Below are 17318 nucleotides of genomic sequence, written 5' to 3'. Positions count from 1 at the left end.
TTCTTTTCTACACCCTCTCGGTCAATTGGATTCTAAACAAGAGATATTTTGGACAATTGACCAAGAACATTCATGTATCGCCTCTTTATTTTGCTTCTAAAATAAGGTGCCATAGCAGTCCAATTGAATGAATTATCCAGGAGTAGCATTTGTTGCAGCTATGGCAATGACTGAGGAACAACAGTTGGAGCTCCCTGCTTAGACTATACAGGCCAAGCATTACAACTGGATAAACAGTTTTCCAGATATATGGAGAAATCCATGGCATGTGACATAAAAATGACTACCTCCACTATATCCCCTTTGAAGGGATTTCATCCCTAGCAGAGAATAATACAGGTTTGGGGTATTCCACAACTGTGTTTTCAAATAGAAAACCAGGCTCTGTTCACCGGTATGTCCATCTTTACAAGTCGTACAACTAAGGATAGTTCACTGAGTGGGTTCCCTAGGCAGAAGCATGGGTTTCAGTCAATTATAAAATAGAGCTGCCTGCTGCTGTGGGGAGATTAACCACATTGTCATTGAAGGTCTTAACTCTTAATTGTCATTAGTACATTCTTGTGAAAAATGAATGACGCAGACAATAAAGTTATCAAACCAGAAATAAACTACTCAGACATTTCCTTTTTAGGGTCTTGTAAACAATGTCAGGCTGTTTCTTATTAGTTTTAGAACTGTAATTGGTGTTTTTTTTTTCCTTTCTGAAAGAAAAAATGTGCTAATGACAATTTTAAGAAAATCCAGTAGCTTTGAAAATTCAGCTCAATGTGTTAACATCAAATATGTTAATGATTTTTAGTGCTTTTGAGGTCCAACACACCACTCATTAAAGGTACAAGGGGCCCCGGGTAGAGTGCCTTTTACACAATGTGATCTCAGAAGCCCCTGTAATACATATTTTTAAAACCTTTTTTAATAAAACTGTTACCAGTTAACTAGGACTTGTCATTTAATTTCTCAAAAAAGAATTCCACTTAAGAAATAATTTATTAAATATTTTTGTCTGGTTTGTAATGTATGTAAAAGTCAGTCACGTTTTACCATCCTTGTACTAAGAATAAAATCAATCCCCATTATATACTGTATATATCACCAGTTTTCTGATACAAAGCCCATCTCTTCAGGGTTACAATATATTTGATTATAAGTCACAGCCTGCATGTTTTTTCTTCTCGTACAAAATCAGTTTGTCTTTATTTGTGCGGTAACAGTGTTTCTACCAGTTTCACCTGACAAAAATGCAGCAAAAACAAAGTAGAAGAGACCAGCTGATCTTTGACAGTAGGGCCTTATCAGTACTATACTCTGCAATTCTGAATACTGACTTTGGATACTGTTTTAATTCTGGAAACTGTTGTTTTTATTTTTTAATCTTTTGCTAAATTGCATTGCCTTTTCCGTTGTACATAGCTCTGTGCATGGGTAACTGTGACAGAAATATAATGATTCCTGGTTGTAAATCTTCCTATGGACGGGCTGGTCTGACAGTTCTTTCCCAGGGTCGGGAAGTCAGCCAGTCTGAAAGAAGGCAAGACTCTGTTGCAAGAGCGCATTGACCCGGATGAAAAACAACGTGGCAGCCGCATATTGGAGAGGCAGTTGCACTCATTTACCAAGGGGTTATGTTTGACAGCATAAAAGTGGACGGAGAATCGTAATCTGTTCCTTCGTTTTTGGTTTTGTATTTTACATCTAGAAGGACGGTGAGAGACCCCAGAGAAACTTAATTAAATCATTGTAGTATTTTGTTTGTTTGTCTTGTTTGTGAACCATCAGATGGCTAACACGTATCCGGAGCACAAAGCTGGAACAACTACATAAACTGTCATGAAATAAACTGTTATCACCCACACGAGCACTACTGCACGCACCCAAAACTGGTGACCATGTTAGTATTATTGTGGGATGGATATTTTGTGTTTATTGCAACCAGTTATTGTTTCTTCCATGCAATACACATTGTTGTGTATTGCTGGGTTTTATTATTTGGTCACCAGACCTGGATGTAAATAAAAGCACCCTTTCCAAACCAGATAAAACCTCTCTCTCTGTTCATTACCACACTGCATCACACCTGCACCTGTATACAATCAACCACTTTGCCACAGTAACATTTTGATTTAATTTTGCTGTTGGGTCGTTATTGGGGAATTTTACATACCGCTACAATACGTACCGGATTTAAAAGTATGTACTGTATTAAAGTCCACGTGTCGTCTCTTTTGGCCAGTGATATTTTCAGAATCATATTGTTCTGAATTAAAATACTTCTTCTGTTGAAAATATAGTACTGTACCAACTAGAGTACATCTAAATGGAACTCTACTTATTTTTAAACAGTCCTTTCAGCAATGTATTTTTTACATTGTATTTTTTTGTGTTCCCTGAAAATGGACAAGTTTTGGAATGGGCCAAAATGAAATAATCAGATAACTGTCACTGAAGTCATCATTTAATAGGGTCGGATATGTGAGCGCTGACTGTTGTTTACATGATTAACAATCATTTACAAAAAATAATAAATGATAGACTAGGTACACTGTAAGAGAACCGCAAGGTTGACAATTTGTGGAAACAGCTTCCTTCTGTTATACTGGTGCCATGACTTTCACAGATTAGTGCTAGTGGTCACCAAAGCGTTAGGTGGTAAGAGTTCAAACCCTAACTGTGTCATAGTTTTCTATGAATTGTATTTAATGTATTTGCTTTTTTTTTTTTTTTTTTTTTACTGTTGTATTTAATGTACTATGCCCTGTATTTCACTATATTTAATGTATTATGCATTGTTCCCCACTATCTTGTAAAGCACTTTGTGATGGTGGGCCACTATGAAAGACGCTATATAAAATATAGATTGATTGATTGATTGAACAGTCTCAGGGGCGTCCAAATTACTCCTCTCTATCAGCAAACTCCTTATTTAAGACCTGTTGCCTGACATTTACAGGTACATGTTAAATTTAAAGAGCATTCTATCTGTGCTCAAATCTAATTGTAGTCTGACAAAGAAAAATTGCAAGTTTACACAATAAATTAAAGCTTAAATGAAAAAGATCTTTTATCATTATAAAGGGAGGCAAATATCTCCTGGAAAGATACCAAACTACGATGCACCCTCGTTATATTGCTATCTCACTTACAGACCTAAAAAAAAATTGAAATACTTGTTAATTAGTGAAGGGCCCTTATACAGTAATATATAGTACTTGTACAATTGCTAAAAAGCATTTAAACACATGAGATTTTTTGAAGAATGGAAAGTTTCAGACTTTCAGCAGGAATTCATTTATTTGTTTGATAGAATTTTAAACTTGTTCATTCACATTTTACCCTCATGTGGCTTCCAGCAGATGAACGTGTTTCATGCAAAATTTGCCATATAAAAAGGAGATATTATTTCACTAGTACAACATTTTGTTATTGTAAAGGCCAGACATTCATTTATTTTTCAAACTGTTATTAACATGCTGTTCTGTCTAATGCTCTCCAGTCTTTGCTTATGCACCGCAGCTCAATCTGGCTATCCTTAAATAAATACAGTACAAGCTTTCTCACACATTTAATGTCATTCAGATCAATCAGCAGATGTATTTAAAAATGCCTGCTGCCAAGGAGTGGAATGCACCACAAGGTTTTCCTGGCTTTTTGTCCAAAAGCATTTATATTTCCCATATTTAAGGCTACAAAGTCCAATGTTTGCAAAAAAAAGGGGCTAGCATATTTCCACTGTTTTAACACTTTTTATATGTTGAGTGGATTTTGCGATGCCATAACTATAAAACACACTATAGTGCTAAAAATAGAATTACAAAAAGAAAAGTAATAAATCCAATGGGAAAGCTGAAGACATTGAAACAACAGCATGAAAACCTTTCTAAAAGTGGGAGTCCAAGGTTGGGGGGTGAGTGTGTTCAAAATTGGTGCTATCTTACATTTATCTGCAAAAAACGTGATTAATTTGAATTACAGCTTGTGTGTTGACATCAGAGAGGGCAGCTACTGTCTGATAAATGCTTGTTAGAGCTGGAAGCTAATTGGTTGACAGTACTTAATTATTTTGGAATAGTCAGTAGTAACTTCAGCCAACTTAGACAAAAGGGTTAAGAAAAGCTGTGACACTAGATTCAGGATTTTGTACACAGCATTATGCATTGCTAAATGCGCCTTCAAAAAATGATTTTACTTCTTTATTGCTACTGAGGTGTGGGGGTAATGCTTGCCTTGAGCTATATAGTAAGAAATAAACAAGTCTGGCGTCAGACACTTGTTGAACCACCTTGTCAGCTGCCAAGCTGCTGTATCTCCTAGTAATTATTCATGTGTTGAGACTGTAATAGGTATTTCCACAGATTCCCTCAGTCAAATCAGGAAATTATGCAGTACAGGGAAAATACAGCTGATGCACGTGATGTCTTGGTGAATACTGGCAGCTACATTGTTTGCAGAAAATAAAAACACATTCCATGCTAATTAAACCAAACACCAGATGTTTACAACTCTTAAACCTCAACAAACCTTATTACAATGTGGAATAATGAACAGAAAGTGGTGTTATAACTTTGAAATTGAATGCATGCTCTGTTATGTTTGACACATATTGAAACATGACTCATTTCAAAGTGTTTTCTATATGGATTTTGGAAATGAAGCTCCAGGTTGCGTGTTGTTGAAAAAAGTACATGTGATGAGTCAAAGGGGTTTCGGTCTGCAATTCAGCCTCCCAACAGTAGAAGGCATCAAACCAACTCGGGACTTCCCTTACCAAGGTCTTGTGACCATGACAAAAGTCATCTTTTTGAGGGGCGGCACCTTGGTGAGGGGCGGAAGTACGAGTATGTAAATTCCAGCCACTGGAGTCAAGTGAAATTAAGGATACCTGTCAGTTTGGGATTGGTGATCCACTGACTACCGGGGCGGGGTTTGCATACTAAAGGGAACGTGCTACTGTGTTTGGGGTTGGTCCTAAGGAATAGAGGCGGGGGAAAAAAGGCTGGAGGGAAGTACGTGGGAGTTTGGACTGTGTCACGAACGGAGGCCTTACTAACTTGGCTCTTTTCTGTTTTTATTCCTTTTTGTTTTATTTTTGGATTTAAGCAGAGCGCGAAGAGGACTAAGAGGCTTCCGTTCCTTTATTTTTGATTACTCCAGCACTCCCTCCCTCACATCCTTCTTTATTATTTTTCTTTTTTTTTCCATGTAATATTAAATAAAATTTTAATTTTTACACGTAAATCACTGTCTGGAAAATCCATTTTTACTCACACGCCTCACAGTACACTTGTTAGATTGACCAATCAGAACACAGCATCTGTCATTGTTGTTTTATAAATCAAAGTGTATGGCACTGCCATTGAATTCAGTCCTAAAATAATGTAGCACATTTATTGCTGGCATGCATTTCTCTGACTTTTGAGCCATCCCGGCAACACTTGGTTTACAGCAATATCAAACAAAGGTTCTGCAAAATGTTCCGCCTCCATCAGCATGGAACTATCACTCATACTGTACTACGCAACAGGAAGCTGAGTGGTTGCTCCTGTAATGTTTGACAGTGGTATAGCAATCTACTTATTATCATTAGCTGTCTGTGAAAAGGCATGTGTGCAATGCATGCAAGTTACATAACACAGGAAAGTTGTGGTCAACAAGCTTTATGAAATACTTCTGGGATATCCGCAACATATGCAACATTGTGAGAGTGCTAGGGGATAAATGTTGGCATAAACCCCAAAAATGTGTTGAAATCCAGTCCCGCTGTTTCTGCCTTATTCTGATGTGCCCATGAGAATGAATGAATACCTATATCATGTTATGATTTTCTTTTTCTTTAATAAAAATACATGCTTAGGCAAATTGAAAAATAATTTAGATTCCATCTTTGTTTTAATTGTTTTTTTTAAATACCCAAATTCCAACTGAGCAGCTATTGAACAAAGACGACTTATCGTCCTTCAACGTAGCTGATCATATTGCAATGTTTGAGATTCCATAAACTCAGAGTAGGTTAGTAATTTGTCCACAAGCAAGTGTTTACCATCTGTAATGATTTGTTTCATAAAATAGACAAAGATAATCATAATAATTACTCAATTATGACCTTAAAGTGTGTTACAGTTTATACAGCACATCCTGTAGTCATTCTCTATTAACAGCACAGCTGGTCATTTTTAGTTTATTCTTTTCATGGATTGTGTTTTAGAGCAGTTTGGTGTAGAAAAGGCAGTAAAAAGTGATTTTGTTACAATTATTCAGTAACAACGCTTTAGTGTTGCCTTAAAGAGTAAGTAGAGGGGTTCAGAAAAATATAGCGTTATACTCTCCCCACGTATTGCTACAATTATTATTATTATTATTATTATTATTATTATTATTATTATTATTATTATTATTTATTATTATTAGTTATCCAGGGTGACATATCTCATTGTAATGTATCACATTTCAGAATTTCACATCAATATCACATTACATTAAAACTGTTTAAATAATGTACCTGTAATTTTATTTTTATTGACATCCTGACATAACTTTAGGCTGCATTCACACTGGGTCTGTTTGAAACTGACTTGGTATGGTTAGTTTTGTTTGAAACAATGTATCAATTTGTTTGCTTTAATCCGTATAACCTCTTATCCTTCTCCCTATGCCATTCAGCCTGCCTCCCTGCTATTTCATAAGCCTCACAAAGCTTCTGCCTGTGACCACCCACCCAATTCTCGAGGTCACCACTTTACCTCATTGGAAGCACTCCCATCACCATATCCATGGGGAGCCTGGCATGCCTGCCAAACATAACAAAGAAGGGGGTATAACCAGTACTACTATGAACAGTATTATTGTAGGTGTGTACAACCTCAGGCAAATGTTCTACCCACCTATCCTGTTTGTCGATCTCTAAGGTATCCAACAAACTCAGTCAGGTCTGATTGAATCTTTCATATGTCCCATTCCGTTGGGGATGGTAAACAGTAGTGTGGCTCTTCACACAACCATACAATTCACATAACTGACAAATCACGCAGACTTAAATCCAGCCCCACGATCAGAAAGAATCCACTTGGGACAACCAAAAGGCTGGATAAGAGTTGTCCACAGCACCTGAGCCGTCGTCAAGGCCACCTGATCGCAGGTAGGAACCACCCATGCAAACCTAGAAAACAGATCAGTCATCACTAACACGTAAGTTTTTGCATCCTCTGAACAATCAGTAGATGTTTCCATTCCCTTATGGGCCTCTTCCTACTTGCTGCCGTATTCCACTCCACAGTCGAGGGAAGTGCCTGTCATTTCACCTGTTGGACGACCCAACTCAAATCTGCGTCCTATTGCCGATTCTCTGCAGGGGAATCTCAAAAACAAATCTGCATTGTGGTTAGTCACTCCTGGTCGCTACTTAGCTCATAGTAACCCACTGCTGCTCTACCACACCCAACCATGCCATCTCTAAGTGCACAAGGGGATTATTGTCTGTATAGACTACAAATGAGGCATCCCACAGGTAATCTTTAAATTTTTCAGTGACCACCCATTTAAGGGCCAATAGTTCTAATTTAAAAGAACTATAGTTCTGGTCATTACACTCAGCAGGGTGTAAACTACGACTAGCATAAGCAATAACCCTATCTTTTCCATCCTGTACCTGGAAAAGCACCACCCGAGTCCACTTAAGCTGGTGTCAGTGGATATACGGAATAGCAGGTTAAAGTCTGCAAAAGCCAAAACTGGGGGAGAAGTCAAAGCGCTTTTAAGTGCATCAAATCAAGATTAACACTCTATAGTCCAAATTACTGGGGCTTTCTTCTTATCAGTCCCAGTTCCCACCAAGAGTGCGTAAAGGGGTGCAGCCATCTTGGAAAAGGCTGGAATGAAGTGACGGTAATACCATGCAAACCCTAGAAAAGCACAAACCTGATAGACCGTCCTTGTGGGTTCCTACTCTTGAACCACCTTAACCCTTTGCAGTCCATTTATTCAGCAGTTGTCAGGTGTGTCAGGTCCAATTTATTTTCACATGTGCTGTTTATTTTACACGAGCTGTTTAAAATATATATTTCAGAGTAAAACAGGTTTAAAAGGTATTGAATAGCCAAAGGACACTCACTACTGTATCTCCAACCAAGCCCCACCCCTTGTTTGCTGTATTTTTCACATACCTCTTTATAGACGTGCATACTGATAAATCTTCTTCTGATCACTTGTTTTATTACCAAACTCCTCAATAATGTGATCCCAGTCATTATTTTATTGCTATAACAGCTCAAAAAGCTCTCCAAATGTCTGTGATATTCTTTGAGTGCTGGATGCAGAAGCAGCTATATCCTTTGTTTATGTCCGTGTTATCTCTATAGTGCATGAGATACACCCTTTTTTCGGCTTCATTCGGCTCCTGTTGGTTTCACTCGGTCATTGATAGGTTTTCTCAGCTTTTTCCGGAGACCTGTGCCTTATGTATTTTTTGATGATGTCGGACTGGAAAGGGAAAATTATAATGTTGGACCTGGTCCAACATAGGACCGTGAAGGGTTAAGCTTCTTGGGGTCTGGGGCCACTCCTTCCTTACCCACAACATGGCCCAGATAATTCACTTGCTTCTGGAACAGATAACACTTCTGCGGATGCAACTTAAGCCAATCCTGTTGTAAATGCTCAACCACCGCTTCTAGATGTTGCAAGTGAGTAACAAAATCAGGTGAATACACAATCACGTCATCTTAGTATATCAACAAAGACTTGCATACTTGGTAACCAAGGCAATGTTGCATCAATCGTTGAAATGTAGCCGGCACATTGCACAAACCGAAAGGCATGCTGTCAAACCCATAGAGCCCAAGCGAGGTAGTGATAGCAGTCTTCTCGTGATCCCATGAGTCTACTTCCACTTGTCAATCCCTGCATGCTAAATCTAGGGTGGAATGCCCACTTCAAAGTGGTCAGAGATTCTTCTATGTGAGGAAGTGGGTAGGAATCCTTGTGAGTAACGATGTTCAGTTTGCGGTAGTCTCCGCAAAAACACCAACTACAATCCTTCTTCTTTACAAGCACAATGGGTGCAGCCCAAGGACTAGAGCTCTCTCGAATGACGGCCTTCTCCAACATATCTGCCAATAACACTCACAACACCTGATACAGGCTTGGGGGGGATGTGCCGAAATTGCTATTGAATTGGTCGGGCCCCATAGATCTTGTTCCCATAGTCATCAGAGGACTGGAACAATTTTTAAAGTGGGTGTGTTGAAAGTCATTGAGCAAAACTGTAACCCCTGTATATTATAGAAGCAATGTAAAGCCAGGGGGTGCTTCCGCACCCCCAGCACCCCTAATTCCAGCACCCTTGATTGTCCTACATCTTCTTCGGGGGCATTCACCTGGACCATCCTCACATCTACTTCGATGACTCCCGGCTGTAATTCTGAAAGATAAACATAACATATGAGGGGTTCCCTCTGGGTCAAAATCACAGGATAGTGATGTGGATTCCGCAACCGTACTGCCACCAGCCCCTGCTTAACAACTGTGATGGTTCTCTCCACTTCGACCAGACCTTCTTGGTCTATAGATTGCGACATCACACAGCAGGTCTGACGCGGGAAACACAAAAGGGTGCTCCAAAAAAACAAATAAACAAAATCTTCTGCGCTTCCTTGACAGTAATGCATCTCAGCAAATTAAACAAAACAAAAAAAAACTCAGTCAAAACAAAATACCCACAAAAACAACCACAACAATAAAAAGTAACAGAAGAAAAAATAAGGAAGGAGACCTAACCAGCTGCAGCAAAAAAACGGCACCCCAGCCTTGCTGCTCCACTGAATAAATTACAATTCAATTCAGCCTGCAGCTAAAAAAGGGCTGTACAACATTTCTATCCCCAAAACCCACGTCTCTACATATTTTTAATCCTTTAACAATACCCGACTTGTTCCACTACATATGACTCCTTTAGCATTCTGCTCACCTACTACAGTCTTCCCTTTTCTGCTCATACACATGGCAAAACAATCCACACCACTTACACACAGCTAACAAAGATAAACACTCATGCACCCCACTCATGCATAACTCTCAGACACTCTACCTGTTCCTCTTTCTTGCTTCACTCTGCTGTTTCTGTCCGACCTGTTCTCCCACTTCAGTTACACAATCTCTCCATTCTATCGTGTGTTCTATCATTTGTTCTTCTCTTTACCTCACCTCTTTTTATTTCCAGGTTAGCCTATCAAATACCAACAACTCACCTGTTCTATTTCCTGGTAACTGCCGTTTCAACAGGCTACTAACAAGAGTCATTGAAAGATAAAAGAAAAAAAGATGACAACTGCTTAACACATAATTAAATCACCTGGACACAATAGCCAAGCACTGCCTCAACCAAGAAAACTAATCGGAGTGTCTCTCTCCAGCGAAGGTAAGCGCCGAGGAGTATACATAACCTGTACTGTTTTTAACAGCCTTACAAAGGAAGATATAGTTCGGAGGTGATAGGGAACCCGAACTACATTTCCCAGAAGGCTCTGTGAGGCAACAGATTTCTTGCCTAGGGTTAATGCAAACCACCTGGGATCATTCAAATAGGTATAAAAGCAGGTATATATGTGCTAATAGTGGGCCGTGGACTCCAGGCTGTTACCTGCATATAGCCCCAGCACCTTCTAAAAAGAGAAAACACTGCTGTGTGAATTTAAAAAAAAGTTGTTAGCTGTCCAGTGATTTAGTTTAGTGTAAGGTTCGATTTCTTCTTAAAAATAATAAGCCAGTCTTCTTCAGGTAGTTTCAATCAAAATAATTGATGGGGAACACAGTAAATCAGGAACAAATGAAAGTACATGTGATATATACACAGAGTGTCAAAGATGGTATGTCAGAGCTGCATGTAAATTCACAGGTCTTGGCAGTTGGATGGATTCCGAGCCACATAATACCTGTTACAAGCATTAATATACTTAGCAAATTACTGTCCACTGGGAGTTGAACTCTACCTAAATGGAAATCGCCTACTTCCACCAATGAACAGAGTTGGCCCTCCTTTACAGGAGGTGTGTTAGTAGGCTTTCCATGAGGCTTACCTAAAGTTATAACGCATCACTTCTAGCACAAGTAGGTGGTTTTAGAACCAGTTTAAATTGGTTTGATTATGGTTTGTAGATAAGCTCAAAAATGTTTTTTAAACAGAAACCACTTATGTTTTGTCATCTGTTCAAGGTCACAGCTGCACTCTCAGTTCTGAAAAGCAAGTTACTCACTGGCATGGGTGTATTTCGGGCCACTTCCCAAGATAAAGAGGAACAAAGTCAGGGCAAGAGTTTCAAAAGCCTTACAAAATGAGTTCCCTGAAGTGGAGACAGGCTTTTGTTTTGATTTATTGTATTTGATTTTGTGTTTGTTACTTTGTCCCTTTGCACAGGGACTGTAACGATAATAAATATGCTGGCACTGCCCTGTTTAAACTCACACACTTCTTTCTTACACTAGAAGAAATTAATACAACATCCTGAACTGTGGTCAAAGCTACCCGACCTTACCACAATACACACACTGTAATGGATCCATCCCTGTTCACCCACCCATACACAGTATATGTGTCGTTAACTGATGCACAGCATTAATCTCTTGCATGATCAACATTTACTTTGCACTGAGAGGATGCTTTACACTTCCTATGAAAACCTATTCCAGGTGACAGAGTAAGAACCAAACCACTCTGACTTTATTAAATGTCACTGAACTTTAATAACCCTCTATAAGGCAGGGCCACACCTAAATCCACCAATGAGAATCCACAGAGTGTACAACAAGATCAGGCTTTATTTTTCAGCCAATCACTGCCCAGGGTTTTTTTTTTTTTTTTTTTTTTTGTCTTAACTGAAATTATTGGATGGGTTTAATGAGTCATAAAGCTAGCTAAACCAATGGAATGCTTTGTGGGTTCTTTCTTCAGATCTCAGTGTATATGAAAATGCAATTTTGTTTCTCACATACCTTGCATACTCTTGCATTGAAAGGTCATTTTTTTAGTTAAGCCTAATAATTTCTTAAGACCCATTTAGATTACAGAATACACTTTAAGATATTCTGTTATTAGAAGTGTGTGTTGTTTTTCTCAATCCAAATTCCAAGTAACAAAGTACCAGTGTACAGTAGTAAAAGTAAGAGATCCCTGTTTCACAGACATAACTGTTTCACTGAACATCTGGCTGTGCTGTATAAGTTTAACCCTTTGCTGTATTTTGTCTAGTGTACTGAACAATCAATTAAGTTATACAGACAGTGGTGTTTTTTTTATTTTCTTGCATACTTTTGACAAAAAAAATGAAACTATAAAATAAATTACTTGACAAGGATGATTTAGGGGTTTGTCCAAAATTGATCAGGTTTCCTACTTTGATTTTGCTATGCAACACAGGGTTTACAATCTATAATATAGTTTGACCTTGGGGCGTGGTATATGTATTCCCTTTTCATTATAAACAATTTTACCTAATTATACCACTGTTATTTTAAGATTTGTTTTTAAGTGTTAGTGAGACAGGGCTGCTGCAGGTAATATCAGGCAGCCTGTAGCCGGAGACATCTGAATCTGACCAGAAAGAATTAATAATGAGAAAGTACTGAAAGTTATATCAAGTGAACCAGGAAGATAAGAAAACAAAAACAAGGTATAATACTTCTTATACTCTATATACTGTTTTAATATAAACTGATTGTTCTCTGTAATTTGTACTTTGAAATTTACTAGTTGTTCAAGCCCTAGCTCCATTGTCTGTTTAAGTTTCAAACTGCCGGAGGTTTTAAGCATTGACATAGTCCAGTACTCCAATTCATTTTCACAGCACAGTCCAAACAATCCCATAGCTATGAGGCAATAAACGTAAGTGAATATTCTTTTATTTACATAATGCCCCAGTTATCCATTTGCCAGAAAATGTACAAAATGATATCACAGTGCTGTTTCTTTGTTTTGATTGATAACAACATTATCACTGTATCAACATCAGCCTGTTGCAGGCTATATCACTTCCTGTGGTACGCGTCCAGTATGAAGATCGAGCAGATAGGTAAGAGTGTGGTGTGGCTGTTGGTTTCCATGCCATATCAATATTTTTCCAGAAGCATTGGGTAATACAATCAGTGAAAATACTGTAAACACACTTTCTTCAACTTCTAAGAAACAAACATTTTACTAGTATCTTTATTAATATATACAGTCACAGACAAAAGTATTTGGACATTTAATATTGGCATAGTGGACATCACAAATTAAGTAATTTCTATAATTTATAATTGTTCTATTGAAAGATATACATTAAAGTAGAGATTCAGCTTTATAATAAAACAACACATTATTACATAACATGCCTACAATGAAAACAACTTTGACAAAAGTATTTGGGCACCTTTACATTAATGTTTTGTCTGCCCATCCTTTGCTTCCTTTACAGCTTGCAGTCTTTTTGTATTTTGAAACCAGTTCCTGGCATCTTTACGGAGATATTTTTGCCCATTCTTCAACACGTGCAGCTTTGAGTTCTGCAATTGACTTTGGTTTCCTTTTTGCAACATCAGCCTTTAAGTCAATCCACAACATCTCGATGGGATTCAAGTCTGGGGACAGATGGCTAATCCATAACTGTAATCCTCTTTTTTTTCAGAAATTCCTTTGTAGACTTCACAGAATGCTTAGGGTCATTATACTGCTGAAATCCTAACTTCGGTCCAGTAAGCTTTTTACCAGTGGGTAACAAATGAGAGTGCAAAATGTCTTGATATTTTGCAGCATTCATTGATCCTTCTACAATAAAAAGGTCGCCAGTGCATGAGGAAGAAAATTCTTCTCCTGTCTTCCTCAAAAACATATTGTTGCTTTCTTGGTGAAAAAAGTTATATTTTGGATTTGTCTGAACATAAAATTTGGTTGAAGAAATCATCAGGCTTCTTCAAATATTCAGTGGAAAGCTCCAATCACTTTCTTTCCTGTATTGTTTTTAACAAAGGTTTGCATCTTTAGTTTTAACCATTTGTAAATCACAAATTTCCAATTTATTTTTCAGCACTTGATGATTATGTATTTATTTATTCTGTAATTATCACCAGGTGTTGGTTGTAACTATACCCGGGCCCAGCCTTTGGTGGGGCCCAGACTCGATTCCATTTTTTTTCAGAGCCCACTTTAATAGCTAGATGTAAAACAAAATGTATAGGTGCAGTCTACTCCACTGAGATTAGAAAAAAAAAACTTAGCAAGGTATTACTGTATTGGCAGACTGTAAATCAAAATGCAAATTTGCAAATCACAGCTGACAGATTGTCTATCTGCAGGTGGGATGCAGAGCAAGCACTCTGGCAATAGATCAGTGTTAAGGTCAGGTGATTGCTTTTCTGGGAGATGCAATACTAAAGGTGCAATTTCGAGACCCTAACAGACCGAACAGAACTGGACAATCTGATCTGGCAAAACCGTTCCACCTTCCTGCTGTGGAATGTGTTCTGCTTGTTTGGTGACTCAGACTTGGACTCGAATGATAGTAACTCTGACTATGCTACTACACCTCATTGAACTTTTTTCACATTTTGTTGTGTCAGTGTCTCAGAGTTTCATACATTTAAATTATGATTTTTTCCACTTATCTACACACCAAACTCCACACTGTTAAGGGGAAAAAAAGTTTTATTGAGAAAAAAATGATATATTAAAAATACAAAACTGAAAGATCATATTTGGACAAGTCTCCGAGCTAATACTTGGTGGAAGCACCTTTGGCAGCAATTACAGCTGTGAGTCTGTTGGGATAGGTCTCTTTGCACACCTAGATTTGGCAACATCCTTGCGGAGCGTTGATGGACAGCAATCTTCAAGTCATGCCACAAATTTTTGATTGTATTTAGGTTGGGGCTCTATTTGGGCCACTCAAGAACATTTACCTTTTTGTTCCTTAGCCACTCCAGTGTAGCTTTGGCTGTGTGCTTTGGGTCGTTGTCATGCTGAAAGTCCCTGTTTCAGCCTTCTTGCAGAGAGCAGCAGGACTTCTCTGTACTTTGCTCCATTCATTTTCCCTTGTATCCTGACAAGTGCCCCAGTCTCTGCCTATGAGAAACATCCCCATAACATGATGCTGCCACCACCATGCTTCACAGTAGGGATGGTGTTCTTTGAGTGATGCACTGTGTTGGGTTTGTGCCAAACATAACGCTTTGCATTTAGGCCAAAAAGATCCATTTTAGTTTCGTCAGACCACAAAACTTTTTGCCACATGGCTACAGAAGCTCCTGAGTGTTTTTTTTGCATACTTCAAACGGGATTCAAGGTGGGCTTTCTTGAGTAATGGCTTCCTTCTCACCACCCTACAGGCCAGATTTGTGGAGTGCCTGGGATATTGTTGTCACATGCACACTTTGACCAGTATATATTAGTTTCACAAAAACAGGTGTAGCCACTTTCACTTCTAACCACAGATTGTGTTGGCCATGATTTAAGAGCACATTTCCTCTGAAAGAATGAATTTGCTCTGAGTGTAGGTGTAGGTTGTGGTTGTATATTGTGAAGGATGATTCTCATAAGAGATGATCTTTTCTCAAACAAACAAGAAAGAAAAAAATAAACAATAAAATTAAGGTTATTATGACTCTGTGACTAACTCACAATATTATTAATTAATGTGACACTGAAGCATTGAAATAATTATTTAAAAAATGTATCTTTATTTTTTAACATTCAGTTTTTTATTTTTAAAATGCCCAAATATTTATCGTGTGTTTTCCCCTGTGGCCCTGCACCTGTAAATAGTGAGTTGTTGTTTGTTTGTGTTTAGAATAGGGGTTCATTTAGGTGAATTTTAGTGAATTTTCACAAAAGTATTGTACTGGGCACTCTCTTGACGGCTCTGGTGTGGTGAGTGTGTGTATAGTGCTAGCTGTTGTTAGCTGCCACTAAAAATGCATTGTAACTGAAAAAGCTTTGGTGTGTGTATCAATTACTCCCATGCTCGCTACAATATATTTAGATTTGTGTTCGGGAGAAGGTTCCTGGGGCGGGACCTCCCTTTTAGTGGCAGCAGCGCTGAGCCATTTGATAGCAAACTGTAGCTGTTTTACCCGTTGTGTTTTATTTTGACATTTTTGTATTTATTGCACTGTGTTTGTATATGTCTTCCTGCTCTAGAACTACCATTGCTGGTACCCTAGTGGTGGCCAGCTACCACTGCCTGCAACTAAAGTTGAAAATAAAACCATGAGTGCCTGAGCGGCATTTCAAATACAACCTCTGTGTCTCTCCCATGTATCAGAGGATACCTACACACATAACAAACACCCCTGTTACAGCCCCCAATTTAGAATATCCAATTATCCTCACCACAGAAACTCAGCACAGCTGCACAGGAGAACTAAGGGGCAATAGTTGTCCTCTGATTCCACTTTGAAGCCAATCCGTTTGCCGCCCCCTGGAGTACAAGCCAGCCTTGCAAGTGTCTGCTTGACTTCACCAAGCACTTGGCCTGTAGGGGCCGCTGTAGCCCCTACTTTGGTCTTTGTAACCCATGGGAGCGTCAGAGCCTATGCAATGCTCCCTGTGGATTCTTCACTGGTCAGCGACTTTGCACAGCCAGAACGCAAACCTGACTCACTCTGCGCACGGCTTTTACTTGGCAAAGTCTTGCTGTCAGCTGGCAAGTTGTATTAAAGTAAGAAAATAAATACAATCTGACAGATAAGAAGAAAGACATCCCTTAAGAAACATTTTACAGGGTTTTTTTTTGTGTAAATGCATTGTAAATAGTGTGTGTTTATTGTAATTGTTGTAAATAATTAATGAAGTACCCGACACTCCTGGGTGAGGCTACTTGCTGTGTGTTCCAGCTGGGCATCAGGTATAAAGAGGTCCCATTTATTCATCTCAGGGCTGCTGCAATGCCAAGGACAATGGGTTGAATATCGTCCACGCTACATGGACATGGAGACCTGGCTCTGATCGCTGTGAGAGTGACCTGGGATCAGAAGATAAAGACAGCGAAACTACTGACAGCTCTGCTAGTAGTAGTCTGAGTTAGGGTTTGTAGATCCCATTAATGTATAATGAGCGAGGTGTATAATGCAGACCCCCCCCCCCGTCTTACGGAGTAGCGCACATCGTTTTCACTGCACCTTTATTTTCATAGTTTTTTATACTGTGTTTATTTTGTTTTTTTGTACGCCGGCCGTATGTCTTCAGTGTGCTACCATTGTTGGTAGTGTCATGTGAGCTGTTCTCCCTGTGTAAATGTAAATAAATCACGGTGATTTCATACTCTTTCATAAAACAACTATAAATAAATTCAACAAGCCTA

The sequence above is a fragment of the Polyodon spathula genome, chromosome 1 (genome assembly GCF_017654505.1).
Source record: "Polyodon spathula isolate WHYD16114869_AA chromosome 1, ASM1765450v1, whole genome shotgun sequence".
In the NCBI taxonomy this organism is placed as follows: domain Eukaryota; kingdom Metazoa; phylum Chordata; class Actinopteri; order Acipenseriformes; family Polyodontidae; genus Polyodon; species Polyodon spathula.
This window is presented reverse-complemented; position numbering follows the sequence as displayed.